The sequence below is a fragment of the Centroberyx affinis genome, unplaced genomic scaffold (assembly GCF_046629955.1).
Source record: "Centroberyx affinis isolate AG114_WGS23_722 - 3 ecotype Tasmania unplaced genomic scaffold, CSIRO-AGI_Caff_v1 ptg001293l_1, whole genome shotgun sequence".
Taxonomy (NCBI): Eukaryota; Metazoa; Chordata; class Actinopteri; order Beryciformes; family Berycidae; genus Centroberyx; species Centroberyx affinis.
Window position 1 is genome coordinate 130,297 of NW_027279799.1, and position 16,614 is coordinate 146,910.

General features: G+C 45.9%; 1 protein-coding gene across 2 annotated transcripts in view; it reads left to right on the top strand.

The window, feature by feature from the left end:
• The first annotated feature begins 4,019 nt into the window (after window positions 1-4,019).
• Window positions 4,020-16,614, top strand: part of LOC139649127 (transcription factor HIVEP3) — a 38,241-nt gene continuing 25,646 nt past the window's right edge. For both annotated transcript variants that reach the window (XM_071525447.1, XM_071525448.1), the window contains exon 1: window positions 4,020-4,220. The gene's annotated coding sequence lies outside the window, so the exon portion shown is untranslated. The remainder of the gene's footprint in view (window positions 4,221-16,614) is intronic.

The following is a 16,614-nucleotide window of genomic DNA, read 5'->3' on the forward strand; positions in this document are numbered from 1 at the left end:
CCACAGTAGATGTGTCTGACTTGTCGCTTTACTGTTACAGAGTGCTGTGTGCCAGTGCTTGTAGCCTTTGCTGTGTTATTTCCTTCTCGCCGGGCTGGCAGACGGAGCTTGTTGACTTTGGCTGCTCCAGTCACCAGCTCCAGTTGGCACTGTCTGGAACTCCTCAAGACACACTACCTCCTGTCGTCTCCCACCCTCCTCCAACACCACCCCTCTGTCAGCCTATCGATGACGACTAGGGCTGTGCAAAAAAATCGATACAGCTGAGTATTGCAATATTTTTTTCCATGATACTGTATCGATTTTCCAGCCAGTCATATCGATACATTAAAAAAAATTATTCATGTTTTAAACGGATTTAAAATTTCCTTAAATTTCCCTCAAATCCCTTTGAATTAAATAGTTTTGACTCAATTTGTCCACTGAGTTATCAATATAATGTGATGTACATATTAGACTACCCAGGTGGTACACAGCAAGTTGTATTTTCAGCTCTATTTTTAAATTTTCAGTAAATTATGTAGAGTATTGCAATGTATCGTGATACAATCGTATCGTGACCCATGTATCGTGATACATATCGTATCGTGAGGTCCTTGCTAATACCCAGCCTTAATGATGACCCAAAGCTGATGGATTGACTCACAGCCTGGTATGTATTCTAATTTCCTAGATATAGAGGAGGAGACATCACATCCAGTGTGGACAACTGGAGATTAGATTCTAGGATCTTCAGCAAGGTCTGCACCTATTGCCACCAGTCTGAAAATGTTGCTCATTAAAGGAGAAAATTTGTGTAAAATAAACACAAATGAGCAAAGTGAGCATTATGCAGGGAATATTATGCAATAATGCACCAGAATCAGACAAGGTTTCACTGAAAGAAGAAAGCAGTGATGCAAATTGCACAAAAAATAGAGCAATGAACATAATGAAAAAAGTGTTGTGTGTGCCATTACAAATGCTCCTTATTTTTCAGTGTTGAAAGTTGCAAACCTGGTCTTTTTGTATAAACTCCCTGACCCTCTCAGTGCTTCTCCACTGGACTTGCTGTAAAGCTGGAACATTGCACATTGCGTGAGTGTTTGGTAGAGTGGAAGTCCTGTCTTCTCTGCTTATAGTAGTGTACACTGGCCTGACACATGGCTTCACTTCGTGGGTCAGTTGTGTGTGTGTGTGTGGGGGGGGGGGGGGGGGGGGGGGGTGTCTGTCGGCTCTTGTGTAATCATCATAGTCAAATGCATGAACATTGTAGTCTACTCACTACACGCTACCTTTCCTCTAACCAACAGCCATGAAGTCACTGCACTCATGTCAACAGCAGAGACAGAGAGCATCTCTTACAAATCTCTGGCATCTAGACCTTAACTGCTTCAGCCTGTCTTCACATAATCCCAGCCTCTACTTCTTTAAACAGCTGCCCTGACTCTTGTAAACTAACATATTATTTCTTAATTTCTCCCTCAGTGATTGAGAAAGTTATAGTATATAATAAGTACTTTCCCTCTTAGCGTGAGACTAAAGCGGTTTTCTCACTGCTCTTCCATTAGCCCCATCTGAAATTTAACAACTTCCAAACACAGCCAACAACATCTGAGCACAAACTGGCTCAGCATCATAAATCCCACATTTATTTCCTCTGTTATCATCAGGTACACAAATAGTGAGCCGAGTTTTTCTCCTAGGATAGATTTAAGACACTCTCCTTCTTTGGCTATTGACTGCAGTGTCATAAATCCAACCTTCATTTCCTCTGTTATCATCAGATGTAATTTGTCGCTGTAATAAGAGATCAGAGGCTGTAATGTGTTGATTATGAACCACTTAGTGTAACTCTGCTGCCATGCTTGGTTAGGCATCATGGGATTTTTAATTGCAGATTGACTGAAACAATGGTTATCATTTTACAGTGTTATCCCTGACCTTAATCTTCACTTCCTTTTTCCCACAGTAGTTTTGTAATGTCATCATTTAGCTACATTTTGCATCGGTCAAAAATAAGGTCATCTTCTATTGCCTGTGAAATAGATAAATCATATTATTCCAATGTTGTTCCAGTGTTTAATATTACTATAAATTAAACTTGTTTGGTTCTACTGATGTGGATAAGCGCTCTGATGAGAGACTTGTGCATCCCTGACCACCTCTATTGACAGAATGACTGGAAATGCCTGTCTGAGGTGTAATTGCATTTTAAGTGTGGGATCCAGGCACATTAAATTATACTCTGCATGCAGGGGAGCTAATTGAGTTTGGGCCCTGCTGGCATATGTGCACTGGAAACATTTACCCAACATTAAGCCCCAATTAGGCTTTCCAGGATGGGGAACTTGTTGCTGGGTGACAGGAAGGGGAGACGCTGATGACTGTCACACTGAACCAAAACTCAGTACAATACCTGAACTTCCACTGGACTTTCAGGGCATTCCTTGTTTTGTTTCACCTCCTGCGTATCCCCCTTATTGAGTGTATGCCGGCTGCAGTGCAATGCAGTCACTCTGTCCTAAGCTGGAAGTCTGAAAGTCTGTGTTTGTGTGTGTGTGTGTGTGTGTGTGTGTGTGTAGGGCTATCCTGTGCGCATGCTCTCCCCCGGCTCAGAGGAGCAGCTAATGCAGTTATATAACAGGCAGTGCAGCCGGCGTCTGCTGTGAGCCAAATGCCAGGCCAGTCTGGTTACATAAGCCTGTCAGAGTCATATTGTAGCAGTACGGAGCGCTCACACCACAGCGTGTCCCTGCGCTCCATCTCCTTCCGCCGTCTCCTGCTCCGTCTCTCGCTTCCTCCCACTCTCTTTCTTTGCGTCTCTCTCCTCTCCTCTCCTCCACCCCTCTCCTTTCCTCCCTCCCTCCCTTCCACTTTCCCTTTCCTTCCCTTTTCTCCTCGCTGCGGTGCTGTTCTCAAATCGGGGAACAAAGAGTGAGCGTGCTAGATGCAGATGCACAGACAGCTCCCAAAATATGAAGCACAAGGAGTCAGACTAACTGTACACTCACTGGCATGCAGAGAGAGAGAGAGAGAGAGAGAGAGAGAGAGAGAGAGAGAGAGAGAGAGAGAGAGAGAGATACTCTACATCAGTTCCTCCTCTAGGCCTAGACACCCTGAAACATATAATGCAGTTTCATGGTGGGTGCCGATGCTTGTTTTGGTGTCGCCCCTGTTTGCCCGATGGCCTGAGAACAGCTTTATCCCTCCACGGGCTCCCCGTGTCACCATGACGATGCCGTGAGTCAGGTGAAAAGATGTGACGCCCCGCCAGACAGCAGCACCACCACCTGCGAGCTCTGATGCTCACTGGCCTTTACAGCACCATTTGATCTGCAGGGTCCCGAGACCCAACCCTCCGGCCTGCCTCGTGGTCCCCCAGGTACAGACAGGTCGGACACACAGGAATATCATCAGATCAGCAAGAAATGCACTTTGCGGGTGTATGTGCAAAATCCAAAACTCTTTCTCTGACCCTTTAACAGTGCCGAGCATCTAGGAGAAGTTAATTGATTTGTGGCCTCGGATCCTGACCTCTGTTATGTTTCCCGTGTGTGTGGTGCAATGTCAGCATCTCCTTATAGCTCCCAAGGTAGGCTGTTGGTAACCATGCAGTGTTGGAGGAGAGGGGGGTCAGGAGATACCTTGTAAATCATGCCGTCAGCCTGTCACGGTAAAATACTGCTGCATGAGGCAGGAAGAAATTGAAATAAACCAGCTTAGACTGGGGACTATCCTGAGGGGATGCAGCCTGCGATAAAGGGATGTATGATTACCACCATCACTCTCATAAAACTCATATTATCCTCGTTTACGTGACTGGGGTTGACTGGCTGATTAGAATTAATGGCATTAACCAGGAACTGCTCCGTTTAGCCAATGCCTGCTTCCACTCCCTCATGATTATTCATCGGGCGGGCTCGGCGCGCCAGGCCAGTGGTGGAGGCGGAGAGGGGGCGGCGTCCTCCGGACCTGCCGTGCCGTGCGGGGTGGTGCGGAGACGCGGAGCGGTTTGCGTAGGGCGAGATGTTGTTTTGTTGTGGCGATCAGCTGAATGTGGCATCGCTGTCCGGTCTGACAAGCCAGTGGGAAGCACCCCGAGCCCCTCCAGCTCTCCCTGCCCAGAAGCGCGGGCACCAAGATCAGCTCTATCCGACGCAACATAATCCAGGAAATGCGGACTTCTGGCCCTTTCGCTACGGGATAAATGGCTGCAGCGCACGTACTGTATCCAGCTGGTAAATATAATATTATTACCTGTTTATTACTTTGTTTCGATTGTGTTATGGGGTTGTCAGCCCCGAGGGGAGGATTGTGGCCGAGTTATAGGAAGCATACATCTGGTGTGAAGTTGAGGAGAGGATCCCACACCGTATTTGTTACAGTAACAGTGTGTCATGAAGTTGAGCTGCCTGTCTAGCTGATAGGTGATGAAAATGTGAAGCTGGGCTACATGTAGCGGGCGAATTTTTACTGTAGGCTACCAGTTCAGTGGGATTTGGGGATTTTGGGACCGCCGCGGTCCAATGGAAACTACACGCAGTCTTGCCAGAAGTAGCGGCGGCGCTACATACAGTAGACAGCAACATATGCCTCATCATTTACCTACATTCACAGCAGTTCCCGCTGTCTTTAATAAACCAGTTGAACTGAGCGATAATGCTGACTCCAACACACACATACGCACGGATTTTGGATTCAGACTATGCGATCCATGTCACATTTGCAACGGGCTACTCTTGCCAGATTTTTAGGGGATGACATCATGCTTTTGTACTCAGTTGATGCACTGTGTCATATGATAGGTAGGCTAAATTGGCCAAAATAGGTTTGTTTTGGCTGCTACACAGGCAACAATACGTGCACTGCTTCACGTTCAGTCCTTACATCAGTTATTTGAATGTAAGGGCAAGTAACCCCCTTTTGCCCAGCTGGCACACATACACTGTTTTATTCACAGCATGGTAATGAGAATATTATTGTACAATGGTGAGATAGTCGTTCATTTGCATACAGACACAAGGAATAGGTGTTTCAGGTGAAAGGGCTGTTGCCTTGCATGCACATGATGCAAAATAGTGGTGTTAAATTTTTGTGACACATTTATAATAATTCATTTATTCAGTCTTTCATCATGTCATTCATGTCATTAGCAACATTTTCTTCTTCCCGATGGACAAGAGTGTAAAAGGAACCTCTTGTGTGTCGAAGAAAAGAACTTTTTTCCTTTCTCCTAGTATTTGCCATTATTTGCACTTGATTTGCTTGAAACATTTTGTGATGACAGAAGTCTGTTGGTTGATTTCTAGTTCATTTTTAGGGACAGATACACACTTCACAAACTTGTTCAAACTGAGTTCTTCCGCTCTCTCTCTATCTGTCGGTCTGTCTGTCTGTCTAATCATTCCATCTATCTTTCCATCTCTCTGAGTTGTAAGTTGTCTGTACATTGAATTGTATGCTGTTTAAACTCATAACACATCATGTCCCTTTCCCATTGTGCTTATTACTATGATAAAACAAGAGCAACCACATGCTGAAATACAGTAGAAGAAATACTTTAAACAGGGGAAAAAATCAGGAAAATAAGCAACATGACATGAGATGAAGTCATTGTGCTCTTTGCCTCTCTGATGCCAATTTGGCAAAGAGGTGAGGCAAAAAAATGTTCCTGAATATTCTTACGTAGCTGTCTAGTCTGAAGCCAGGCTCTGCTGAGAAATACTCTGTTTATGATATCAGTGGAGGCCCGGCGCCCTGAAACATGTAACTCCCCATCCACTCCAGGGCAAAGGAGACAATGTTTAAAAAGCAACAGGAGCAGCGGTACTGCAGCGTCCTTCCCCGGCCCTGGGCCCGTTTTGTAATGTACAGCACGGAAATACAGTAGAGTTAAGTGTCAGACCGTGGTGGTGAAGGGGGCTGAGTGGGGAAAGGCCAATATGCAATTATTTCTTATTGAATCAGCACAAAGTGGCAGTCTTACAGCGCTCCACTCTGGCCTGGATCAAGACCACTTGTGGTGCTGGCTGAAGAAAGAGGTGCTAGCTCAGCAGGGAGACCAAGAAGAGACTGCTCCATTTCCTTGCAAATTTCTGAGATTGTTTGACATTGTAAAGCATTTGATCATTAAAAAAAAATTCTAGGCTTTAGGGATTACTGCCATTTATGGTTACTACATGGATGGGGATAAAAGCTGCAAGCCAGACTCGCTTTGATGTTTTTATACCCATTGTAACTTGGCAGAAATGTTTAGGAGATATTGGCTTGTTAAGAATAATTACTATGATTTAAAACTCAAAGTGAATGTGTTATTACCTATACAAGTGTAGAACCTGTTTTTATATTGCCAGTCAACAGTCTCATAGTCAGCATTGCATTACCAAAAGGTTTGGTATTCAGAAACATAGCTGACGACTTGCGCAATGAGTTTGTTCAGGAACAATAAAGCTGAAACATAATTCTCTGTCAGTTCTAACACCGGCTACAGAAGACACCAGTCAGTTAGTCAGTCAGTCAGTCAGTCAGGTGTGTGTGTGTGTGTGTGTGTGTGTGTGTGTGTGTGCGCGTCTTTATATCTCCCCCTGGCACAACGAACACTCAAGATGGGAAAGGGCAATTTTCTGCCAATTAACACAGAACCACTCAACACCTTACATATCCCTACTTGCGTGCACACACACACACACACACACACACACACACACACACACTCTCTCACCTGGCATACCCATCCCCATCTCCATCTCTCGCACACTGAGTCAGCCTAGCAGGTGGCAACATGCTGATTTAAATGCATGAAATGCCATCGGCAGCACGAGGGTCGCGTGGAACTCCTGCTGCACTCTTGATCCAGCCTCTGAGCTTCCTGGATCCAGACACACTTCCTACAGATTACAAGGTTTGATAACCATGGAGACACTGGAGCAAGGGATCAGGGGAGGATTGTGGATTTCAGCAAAACAATTTTTTTTCACCAGTAAGAATGGGAGCTTAGTCTGAACCCTTGAAGTGAATTTGCTAGATGTTATATGGATGGTGTGATGCATATTGTGCCATAGAAAGGGTGAACAAGTGTGTTTGTACACACACACACACACACACACACACACACAGGCTGTGTAATCCTGGTGGCTGGTGGACACAACCTTTTCATGTCCCTGCCGCTGGTCATTAATCCTTTTCTCTGAAACACCAGGGAAGAATAGGACCACTGTAGTGCTGGGAGACCAGAGTGAACCAGGAACAAGGCCTTGGACACACACACACACACACACACACACACACACACACACACACACACACACACACACACACACACACTCCAAAATGGAGACCAGGAGTGCCAGTCTGGCATCCTCTCAAATGTCCCACTAGCCTAATAATTTTATTGCAGTCATTCAGTCACATTGTAATGGACTTTGAATAGCTCTTTTGTTAAGACGTTTGAATGTTTTTTGTCATTTAGTCTTGTGGCCTCGTGTGTAGTCAGTGCTGTGGTTCTGCTCTTCTATCATTTGGGTCAGTGTGTGTGTGTGTGTTGGGGTGGGGGGGTGGGGGGTCTATCAGCGTCTGGCCTCGACTCAACCTCTAGTCCAGGCCGGTGTGTTGCCCAGTGTGTTGGCGTCCTTTCAAAGGAAGATAGCATTTCCTTGTCTTTGCTAGTGAGCAGAGTCTGGATGTGTGTTAGTGTGGCTGTTGGCTGCTGGCTGGCTGGCTGGCTGGCTGGCTGGCTCCCGCGCGGGACGGCCCACGTTATGTAATGATATACGTACAGCAGGGCAGGCAGTGCAGGTTCTGCAGGAAGAGGACACAAAACAGAGAGGTTACTCATTCCTTCATAATGGTTAATCATTACCTACCGCGCCACAGTTGGTAGCCAAGTGGAATGTCAAGGGGTTTGTTGTTTGCAGTGGCAAATCTCTTCTCAAAATAGACCAGAAGTAGTTGTTACAACTCTAACCCCTCAGTTTCTAGCATATGCACTGAGCTATAATGTGTCATTCTGATTACATTCAAAATTTTCTGCACTGTATATGTTATTATGTATCTATTATTCCTTGCTAGCAGCAGTAAGAAAGTATGTATGTGTGTGTGTGTGTGTGTGTGTGTGTGTGTGTGTGTATGCTTTCCACAGTGGCCACTGTTGTGTAATAGTGTCAGTGTATGCTACTGTGCTCCACACCACAGGTATGGCTGTGGGAAGGGCTTGGCCAGAATCTCATTGGTGAGGTTTGTGTTATGCTAGGGAGAGGCTGATGACTGTCTGATAAAGCGAAAATACACACAGAGCAACTCAGCAGTGACTGGAGAAGCAGATTTTGAATGAAGTTAGCCCAGCCTTCACTACAGGGCGGACCGTGCATAACTCTCCAGCGAGGTTCTGCGCTGCCTTGAAAGATTAGCGATAGATGCATGCCTAGCATATTTATTGATTGGTGTTGCAGGCGAGGTATTATATTTCACGAGTAGATATCTCCCCCCTCCTGCGTCTCTCGCTCTTTCTCGCTCTTCCTCTCGCTCTCTCTGGGTCCCAGGATACCCTCGCCTCGCACCACACCCCTCAGCACACATTGCATTTTCACAATCTCCAGGTGTCTCCTCACCCCACAAATCTGTGTTTATTAACTAGAGAAAACTTGCGGTTCACCTCTGCTTTCCCTCCTCAGTGTGTTCTTCTGAAATGTGTTTCTCACTTTCATTTTTCAGGTCTCTTTGCTGTGTTTCACTCTCTCTCTCTCTCTCTCTCCCAGAGTCTCTGCAGCTCTCAAATGTCCCTCTGCTTTTCTCTCCCAAACCTTTTTTCTGTCCATGTTATCTGCATTTGTTCTGTACAGACTGAAGCTGGTCCCATGTCATCGGATAGAATTGGTTGTGTGTGTTTGTGTGTGTGTGTGTGTGTGTGTGTGTGTGTGTGTGTGTGCGCGCGCGTGTGTGTGTGTGAGACAGAGAGAGGGGAAGAGGGGTAGCTTTTTATTTTACATATATTGCTATTATTACCATTATTATGATTGTTTCTTTTTTATGTTATTATACTTTTTTATCATCATTATTAATGTTATCATTATTGATTACTACCAAAGCTTTGGCAATATACTGAATTGCACTTGCTCCCGAATTGCACCCATGCCAATAAAACTCACTGAATTGAAATTGATAGATAGCGAGAGAGACAGATAGAGGTAAAGAAAATGAGAAATACGAAGCAGATCACCCATAGACATATCTGCTCTTTTGCATCACCTCCCTTCTTCATTTTCCCTCCATAAACTTGACTCCACTCCTCTCCTCTCCTCTCCTCTCCCTCTCCTCTTCCTCTTCCTCTTCCTCTTCCTCTTCCTCTTCCTCTTCCTCTTCCTCTCCTCTCCTCTCCTCTCCTCTCCTCTCCACCAGGGAAGATCTCCTCTGTGAGTCCTTTGTTTCAGTGTGTAAGGCGTCCCTGCGGTAACTGGGGCTGGAACAGCAAGTGAGGATCGGAGGGGATTTCTGCTCTGTGGGAGGGTAAGAGGGCTTTGGGGAAAATCCTTCCAGCCCTGCCGCGGATCTGCCGAGCAAATCGAGGCGGTGGGCGATGCTCCAGCACAATCCTCCCCAGCCGTGTCTCTGTCATTGAAGCAGAGCGGGTGAACTCTCTCCCCCCCCCCCCCCGCTCCCCCTCCCCGGCCCTCGCTCTTTAAAAGCCGTGGAACAGCCTTCAGTGGAATCCAGATGTGTTATCCCGTCTCTCCTATGGGTGCTGACTGTCTGCAGCCCGCTGTGTTCAGCCTTGAGGAACGCTGTCTTGCCTGGTGTGCCTTCATGCCATGAAATGCGTTGGCTTGCGGGCCGCTCTGGGGCTGTGCTCGCAGTGCTGTGCGTTCGAGTGCCTCTCCCAGTGGGTGTCACATGTCGTTCTCTCTCTCTCTTTCTCTCTCTCTTATCTTTTGGGTCATAAAGTATAACTACCATTAAATAATCCAAGCTGATAAAAAATCTAAAAAGATTTGTATGTTTGGTGTGTATGAGCATATTAGGGCTGAAAGATATTGACAAAAAATCCAATTGCGATTATTTGACATAATATTGCAATTGCGATTTAAACTGCGATTCACGTCATCAAGTTTTTTAGAACTTTAAAATTTTGTTAAAAAAAAATGTCAGTATGCAGGATTTACTGAGTTTGAGTATGATGAATGGTTTCACCAATATTGTACTTGATTCATAGAATTGTTCAGCTCTATACATGCATATGCGCATGGGTGTGTGTGTGTGTTTGTGTGTGTGTATGTGTGCATGGGTGAGCAGGCACGCATGCAAGTTTATGTTTGTTATTTACCGCAGAGTCCCTGTAGGAAAGCTGCGCCCTGACATTGTCAGGTAAGGTCATACAAAGAACACATTATTTCAGATGCTGTTAATTATGCAGGAGTGTGGTGGACTGCCATCACTTGGGAAGGTCATTCGCTCCTCACCCTATTAAAAAGCCCAAAACTCGACAGATTTAGGTCTCTCGGTGTGTATTGGGGGAGAATTGTTCGTTCTTGTTATGGCTCTCTGCTGGTGATGTTGTGCTGACATCCTGTTCGAGGTTAAAACTACCTTTAGAAGGCTGAAGGTTTTCTGATTTTGTTTTCCATTTGATTTTGCAGTGCACACAAGTGGTTGCGTTAAGGTATATTTACACAGTATGTGTTTGTGTACACTGTGTAGGTATGTGTCTGCATGTTTATTATATATTCTGTGACTGTTTATGTGTGTTATGTTTTTGCTGATGCCTCCATATTGCAGCCCTATGCGAGGGCGTCTGTTTCACCTAATTGAAGGTCAATATTTGCATGAGCATTCCTACAGACAGCTTTCCCAGCCTGGTCTGGACAGAACACAGCCTGGCACTGTACTTAAATAAGATTGGAGTACTTGTCATAGTCAACAAAGTGGTGATGGGACATGTGTAGCTTTGGGCCTACGTTGCATCAAGTGTACAGAGCAGCGCAGCATGTGGCTGCACGGTTGCAGCAGATGCAGGAAATACATGACCTGGTTTCTTAAACTATGGGTTGGGGCCCAAAATAGGTTGCAGACCTACTTCTGGTTGGTCCCCACTTGGCAAGTCTAATAGTATGTTTTGAATGACCGTGGGTCCAAGGACAAAACTGAATTTCCTTATTTGGGTGCCTGGCTGTCTAATAATCTTTGATGTGAGAGACTGTTACTGCTGTTGAGTTCAGCCATCTGTCAGTATCCTCACAGACAAACAGAAAGCAGGGCAGTAGGTGAGTCATCTTGGCCAGGATCTAGACCTCAGTGCACTGCAACATTAGTGAAGTAATCTCATATCACATCTCTAATAACTGTCACTCACACTGCTAGGCTGGATAAACAGTTGATGTTGAGGTCAGGCTGCCAGGTAGAGAGGACAGAGTTTGTTCATCAGTCATGTTGAAGACCCAGTCTGTCAGAGCCTGGACATCTCTCTCTCTCTCTCTCTCTCTCTCTCTCTCTCTCTCTCTCTCTCTCTCTCTCTCTCTCTCTCTCTCTCTCTCTCTCTCTCTCTCTCTCTCCTTGCTGCACTTATCAGAATGATCACACAAGGCAGTTTTCAGTCCTAGTCACACTCACAGGCATGCAGGCACACACACACACACACACACACACACACACACATACACACAGTGCCTTCTATGCTATGTGTTGTGATGCTCCCTGTAGGAAGTTCTGTGCTCCAGGAGAGGAACCCCCCCCCACATCCCCCACCCTCCTAACCCCAGAGCTGCTGACGCAGACTAAGCCACTGTATTTGAGAAAATAAACATTTGATACAAAAAAAAAAATGTGCCACTCGTCATAGGGCTACGTGTTTACCCCGTGCCCCTGGGTAATAAAGCCACAGCTTTCATCACCTTTGGAGGAGCAAGGGATGGAGTGTGTATGTGTGTATGTGTGTATGTGGGGGGGGGGGGGGTGGGGGGGGTGGGGGTGGGGGGGGGGGTGGGGGGGTGAAGGGGACTGAAGACAGAGAAAGAACGAAGGGGAAAGGGTGAGGGGAGGAGTGGTAGGCGTTTGAAAACCCCACACATAACAGTAAAGTTTGATTTATTGGATATTACAAAATCTTGTGGTCAGGGATTTTTCGATTGCCAGCCTGCAGGCTTAGACTGTGAAAGACATGGGGGAGAAGGACAGAGGGAAAGGCATGTTTTTTTTGTGGGAGAAGGACAGAGGGTTGTGCAGGAGGCTCTTCATCACTTGGAGGTGTTGTGGTGTTTTCTGTTATGTAATCCTGCTGTCCCCAACAACCTCAAGCAGTCAGCAGTCCCGGTGTTTGCACCCAGGTAGTCCCCCGCCTCCTCCCTTTCTCTCCAGCTTTGCTCTGTCAGCACTCTGCCAGGGAGCAACCCTAGCTTAGTCGCTGCAGACTTTGATTTTTCATCTACGCTCTGCAACTTTAATATGCTTAATGGCGCCGCGCTCGTCCTCCGAGGACTCCCCCGCCCGGTGGCAGCTGATTGACGGGTTGTCGGGCCAGTGGGGAGACGTGGGAGAAGGAGCGGGAGCGCTGTGCCAGGGAGTAGAGTAGATGGGCACATGGTGCTCCTGGCGCTGCTCCGGCTTAGGGCTAGGTGCCATATTTCACTCTGACACCCGCGCCCATGGGGAGACCAGAAGCTGCTCGTCTGGTAGCATGTGACCAGCTGTAGGGTACAGCGGGTTCAGCTCTCCTGACTCCTCCTCTCTTCGTTCTCCAGGTCCTTGTCTCTCTTTATCTCTGTTTCTCTCTCTTTCTCTCTGACTTTCTCCCTATTGTGTTAATGATGGCTTCCCCCTCCAGTCGCTGCAGTCGAGCCTTCAGTCTGGGCTGTGTCCGTCCGGCTGTAGTGGTATGTGAGTAGGTATCTGAGAGGCTGATTGAGATTCTTTGGGAGTAGCGGTAACAGCGGGGCTGGGTTCCCACTCGCTGCCCCGGAGTAGGGTGTCCATTACAGTGGGAGTGCCTAAATTACAGAGAGCAGGGAGACCAGGAGAGACCTAGTGAGAGAGGCAGAGCTTAGGAGAGAGGGAGGGAGGGGGGGAGCAGGGTGGTGTAGAATGAAGAAATTGATTTGTCTTTGAGTGAAAGATGGTAGGACACACACACACACACACACACGCTCACACACAGAGTACAGTATGACTCTCCAGCTGTCAGTCCTGGGTGTTCGCAGGTCTGTCTGCCATGCCTTCACTTTACTTTGTTTCTTTCTGCATGCTTACATGTATGCTCACTTACACACCACACACACACACACACACTCACGCACGCACGCACACACACACACACACACACACACACACACACACACACACACACACACATAAACACATTATTGCTGAGGTAGGAAAGATACAAGGTTTTCACCCAGCAGCAGAACCTTGTATCTCAAAAATGTCAACTTTTCAGGAATTAAGAAAAACAGCCTTGTTTTCAGCTTTGTTGGCCAGGAAAATTTTGAATTTAACAAACTGGCTTCCTCAGCCCAAGGGCTGTAGAATTGTCTCATCCTACACAAGACCATGCAATCTTTCAGTGGAAATTAAAATATGAGAATCACCAAATTTGGAGTTACAAGGTTTTCCCAATAGCGATGATATGGTTTGAGGATTTTCTTTGCAGCAATGTAACAAGATTGTAAGCCTTGAGTTAACTTGCTGAATGCCATGTGAGAAATTTTGTTGCTGTGAAAGTATAATGTTTCTTTGTCAGGCTGTGAGATGGATGTTCTCTCTTGTCTTGGGAGAGCAGTCCCTGTTGCTAGGCCGGACCCAGCTGTCCTCCTCGGAAGCTCTTTTCTTTTATTGGTCATGCTCGTGGTTTTGCACTTGTACGATTGGTCGATTGGTTGTTGTCAGCCTTACAGATACACAGGTCATAGGTCTGCTGTTGTTTGTCATCGGCCAGGTGGACAACTCTATGGCTTTGGATTGGTTGCATAAATGGAAAGGGGGAATGTTTTCCCTCGTCTTCTACAGTGAATCGCTCTTTTGTTGCTCAGCTGCAGCCGCAAAACTCAGGAACTGCACTTGCTTTGCTGAAAAGTTCCTGTATCAGTGTTTCAATCTGTCAATTTATGTAATGCACCATTTATTGCTTTTTTATGTAACTACAGTGTTATCAGATTAGCCACAATGCACAGTTTTTCATGGTGAATATTCGGTTACATTGTATTCTGTCTCTCATTCCCAATGTCTTCACCACTCTGTGTGATATCAAAGAGCCTAAAGATTCACTAAAACATGCCAAGACTTTAGTGTGCCTAAAATGCATGTGAGTTTTTTCTTGTGTATGTGTGCATTTGTGTTTAATGTGTTTTTGGTTTGTGTGTGTACGTGTGTATGCATATGTGTGTGCCTGACCATAAAATCCAGGCACTGTGCTCGATGAGGCCGAGGCCGCCCTGATCCGCACTTCCTTGTCCCCATCTTCCTCATCACAAGCCTCAGCTGCGGCGCTCGCTCTCCACACACACTCCCCTCACTTTGTTGGATTTGCTCAGATGCTGTTTAACTTTAATGGAATGCACAGTTTGAGGTCTTAGTTTCCTACAGTTTGTATTCAGACTGCTTCAACAATGAAAGCTATCGTACTTGCCAGTCCCCAGATTAGATTTTCTTGTTCTTTAGATTAGATTTCCTCTCTCAGTTTAGCAGCTCACAGAACGGCACGTTTTGTCATTTGTTCAAATTTTGCAGGTTCAGGCTTATGACTCCCTCATCTGCTATTTAAATGGTCTATAAAGAGATTGCTAGTCTTCCAGAAAGATCTGTTGTTGTTCTGTAGTTTTTGCTGAAGTATCTGGCATACTGTAGCCAATGTCACTTTGTCTCGCTCTTTTGGCCTCTGCTGTTTCATCTCTGTCAGAGGGCGACAGGTCGGTCTATTCTGACCGATTGTAGGTGGTATGAGAGGCTCCAGTTGCATCTGTGTTGTTTCAAACCAGTGATAAATTTGAGTGAGAATTTGTTATAAGTTTTGATTGAGGTATATAAAGCGAGGCACACTCAAAGCAGGGACAGCTGTACAAGCTGGAGCGGTGAGAATTTGACCCCAATGACCAGAGAGGCAGTGAATTCAAAGCATGAAAAATATTGAAACTCCATCAATAAAAAAATGAAACTGTTTTAGAAAACCTGTCCTGGGATGAAAAAATATATCCAAAATATCTCCATGTGCAAATGGTTCCTCTGCGACGAGACCTGTCATTACAAGAAACTGAAAGTCCAATTTCATGCCACATATATGAGGGCTATGTACGACTATTCAGCAGGAATTTGAGAGGGTGAATAGGTCTATAGTATGTTTAGTGATGGCAGTGCATTTGATTGTACAGTAGCTGCCTTTCATTGATTAAACAGAGAGCTACACAAACCAGATGGTGCTCAGCCATTGCTTTCTCTCAAATCCTTTACCTCCCACAGAAAATGGCAGGCACCTTACCGCTGTCCCTCTGCTGCTCTGTCCCGTTGGTGCAGTCAACTTGCTGGACACACACTCTGCTGTCACTCACTGTGTTTAAGTAATAAGCCATGAGAGGCTGTGCTTTGCCTCTCTGTTATAAAACCTCTGTAAAGCACCGCGTCAAGTGGCTTTTTTTATTTAGGAAACAGCAGCAGAATGAATAGAAATGTTCAATAAATCTCATACCTTTAATCAATAATAATTAAATGTTTAGTTCTTGAAGAGTAGCTAAACAAAGTGGTTGCTAAGCGACACATAGCACCGGTATGAGTGGTTTTGATTTGTGTAGTATTAAATTAACAGATGAGCGGTCTCAGGTGTGTGCTTATTGGGTGTTTTATAATGTATCATCCAATCAGAACTGAGAATTGGAGCCATCTATTTTCTAATGAGTAATTACCAGCTTGTTCCACCAAGTGCCAGTTTGACACCAAGCCTAAAGTGCTATCAGTTCTATGCCGAGCAAATCGCAGTAAACATTCCCAGTAGGGAAACTTTCTCTCAGTAACATAATGATCCAGTGTGTGTAAATCCATAGAGAGAAGCCAGTGAAGCCCGTCGTTGGGCATGTCGAGAGACACTGGTTCAACCTGTATTGGGTGACAGATCAGCCGTACGTAACTGGGCAAGAACTAACAGGAAATCAATGTATTCAACCACCTATCCTACATCAATACAGTGTCTCACTTTCTCCCGATAAGCCTCCTCCTCTCTCTCCCTCGCTGTCTCCCTCCCTCTCCCCCTTTCTTTTTCTCTATCTGTTCCTCGCTCTTTCTCTGCAGTGTGCTTCTTTGAAAGCCACAGCATCTCTATTTTAAGGACGTCTTTGTTTCTCTGCTTTGTATTCAAATGATCAGGCTTACAGGCAGGAGGATGCAGTTTTGACGATGGGTAGGTTGGTGGGAGAGGAGGGGCGGGAGGGAGGCAGCGAGTCGGCTGTGGAGTCAGGTTTCTCCTAACCAGATCTTTATGAGGTGATGACAGCTGGAGGAATGCACCACTAATTCCCCTAACACGGGTCACGTGACCTACGGGCTCAGTTACCTTTTAGAGCGTTGTGAATGGTCCGGGTGGTCATGGGAGAGATGAGCGTGTGCGTCCGCGTGCGTGTATGTGTCATATAAGTTTACTGCACATTCATACTATCATTGTATCTCAAT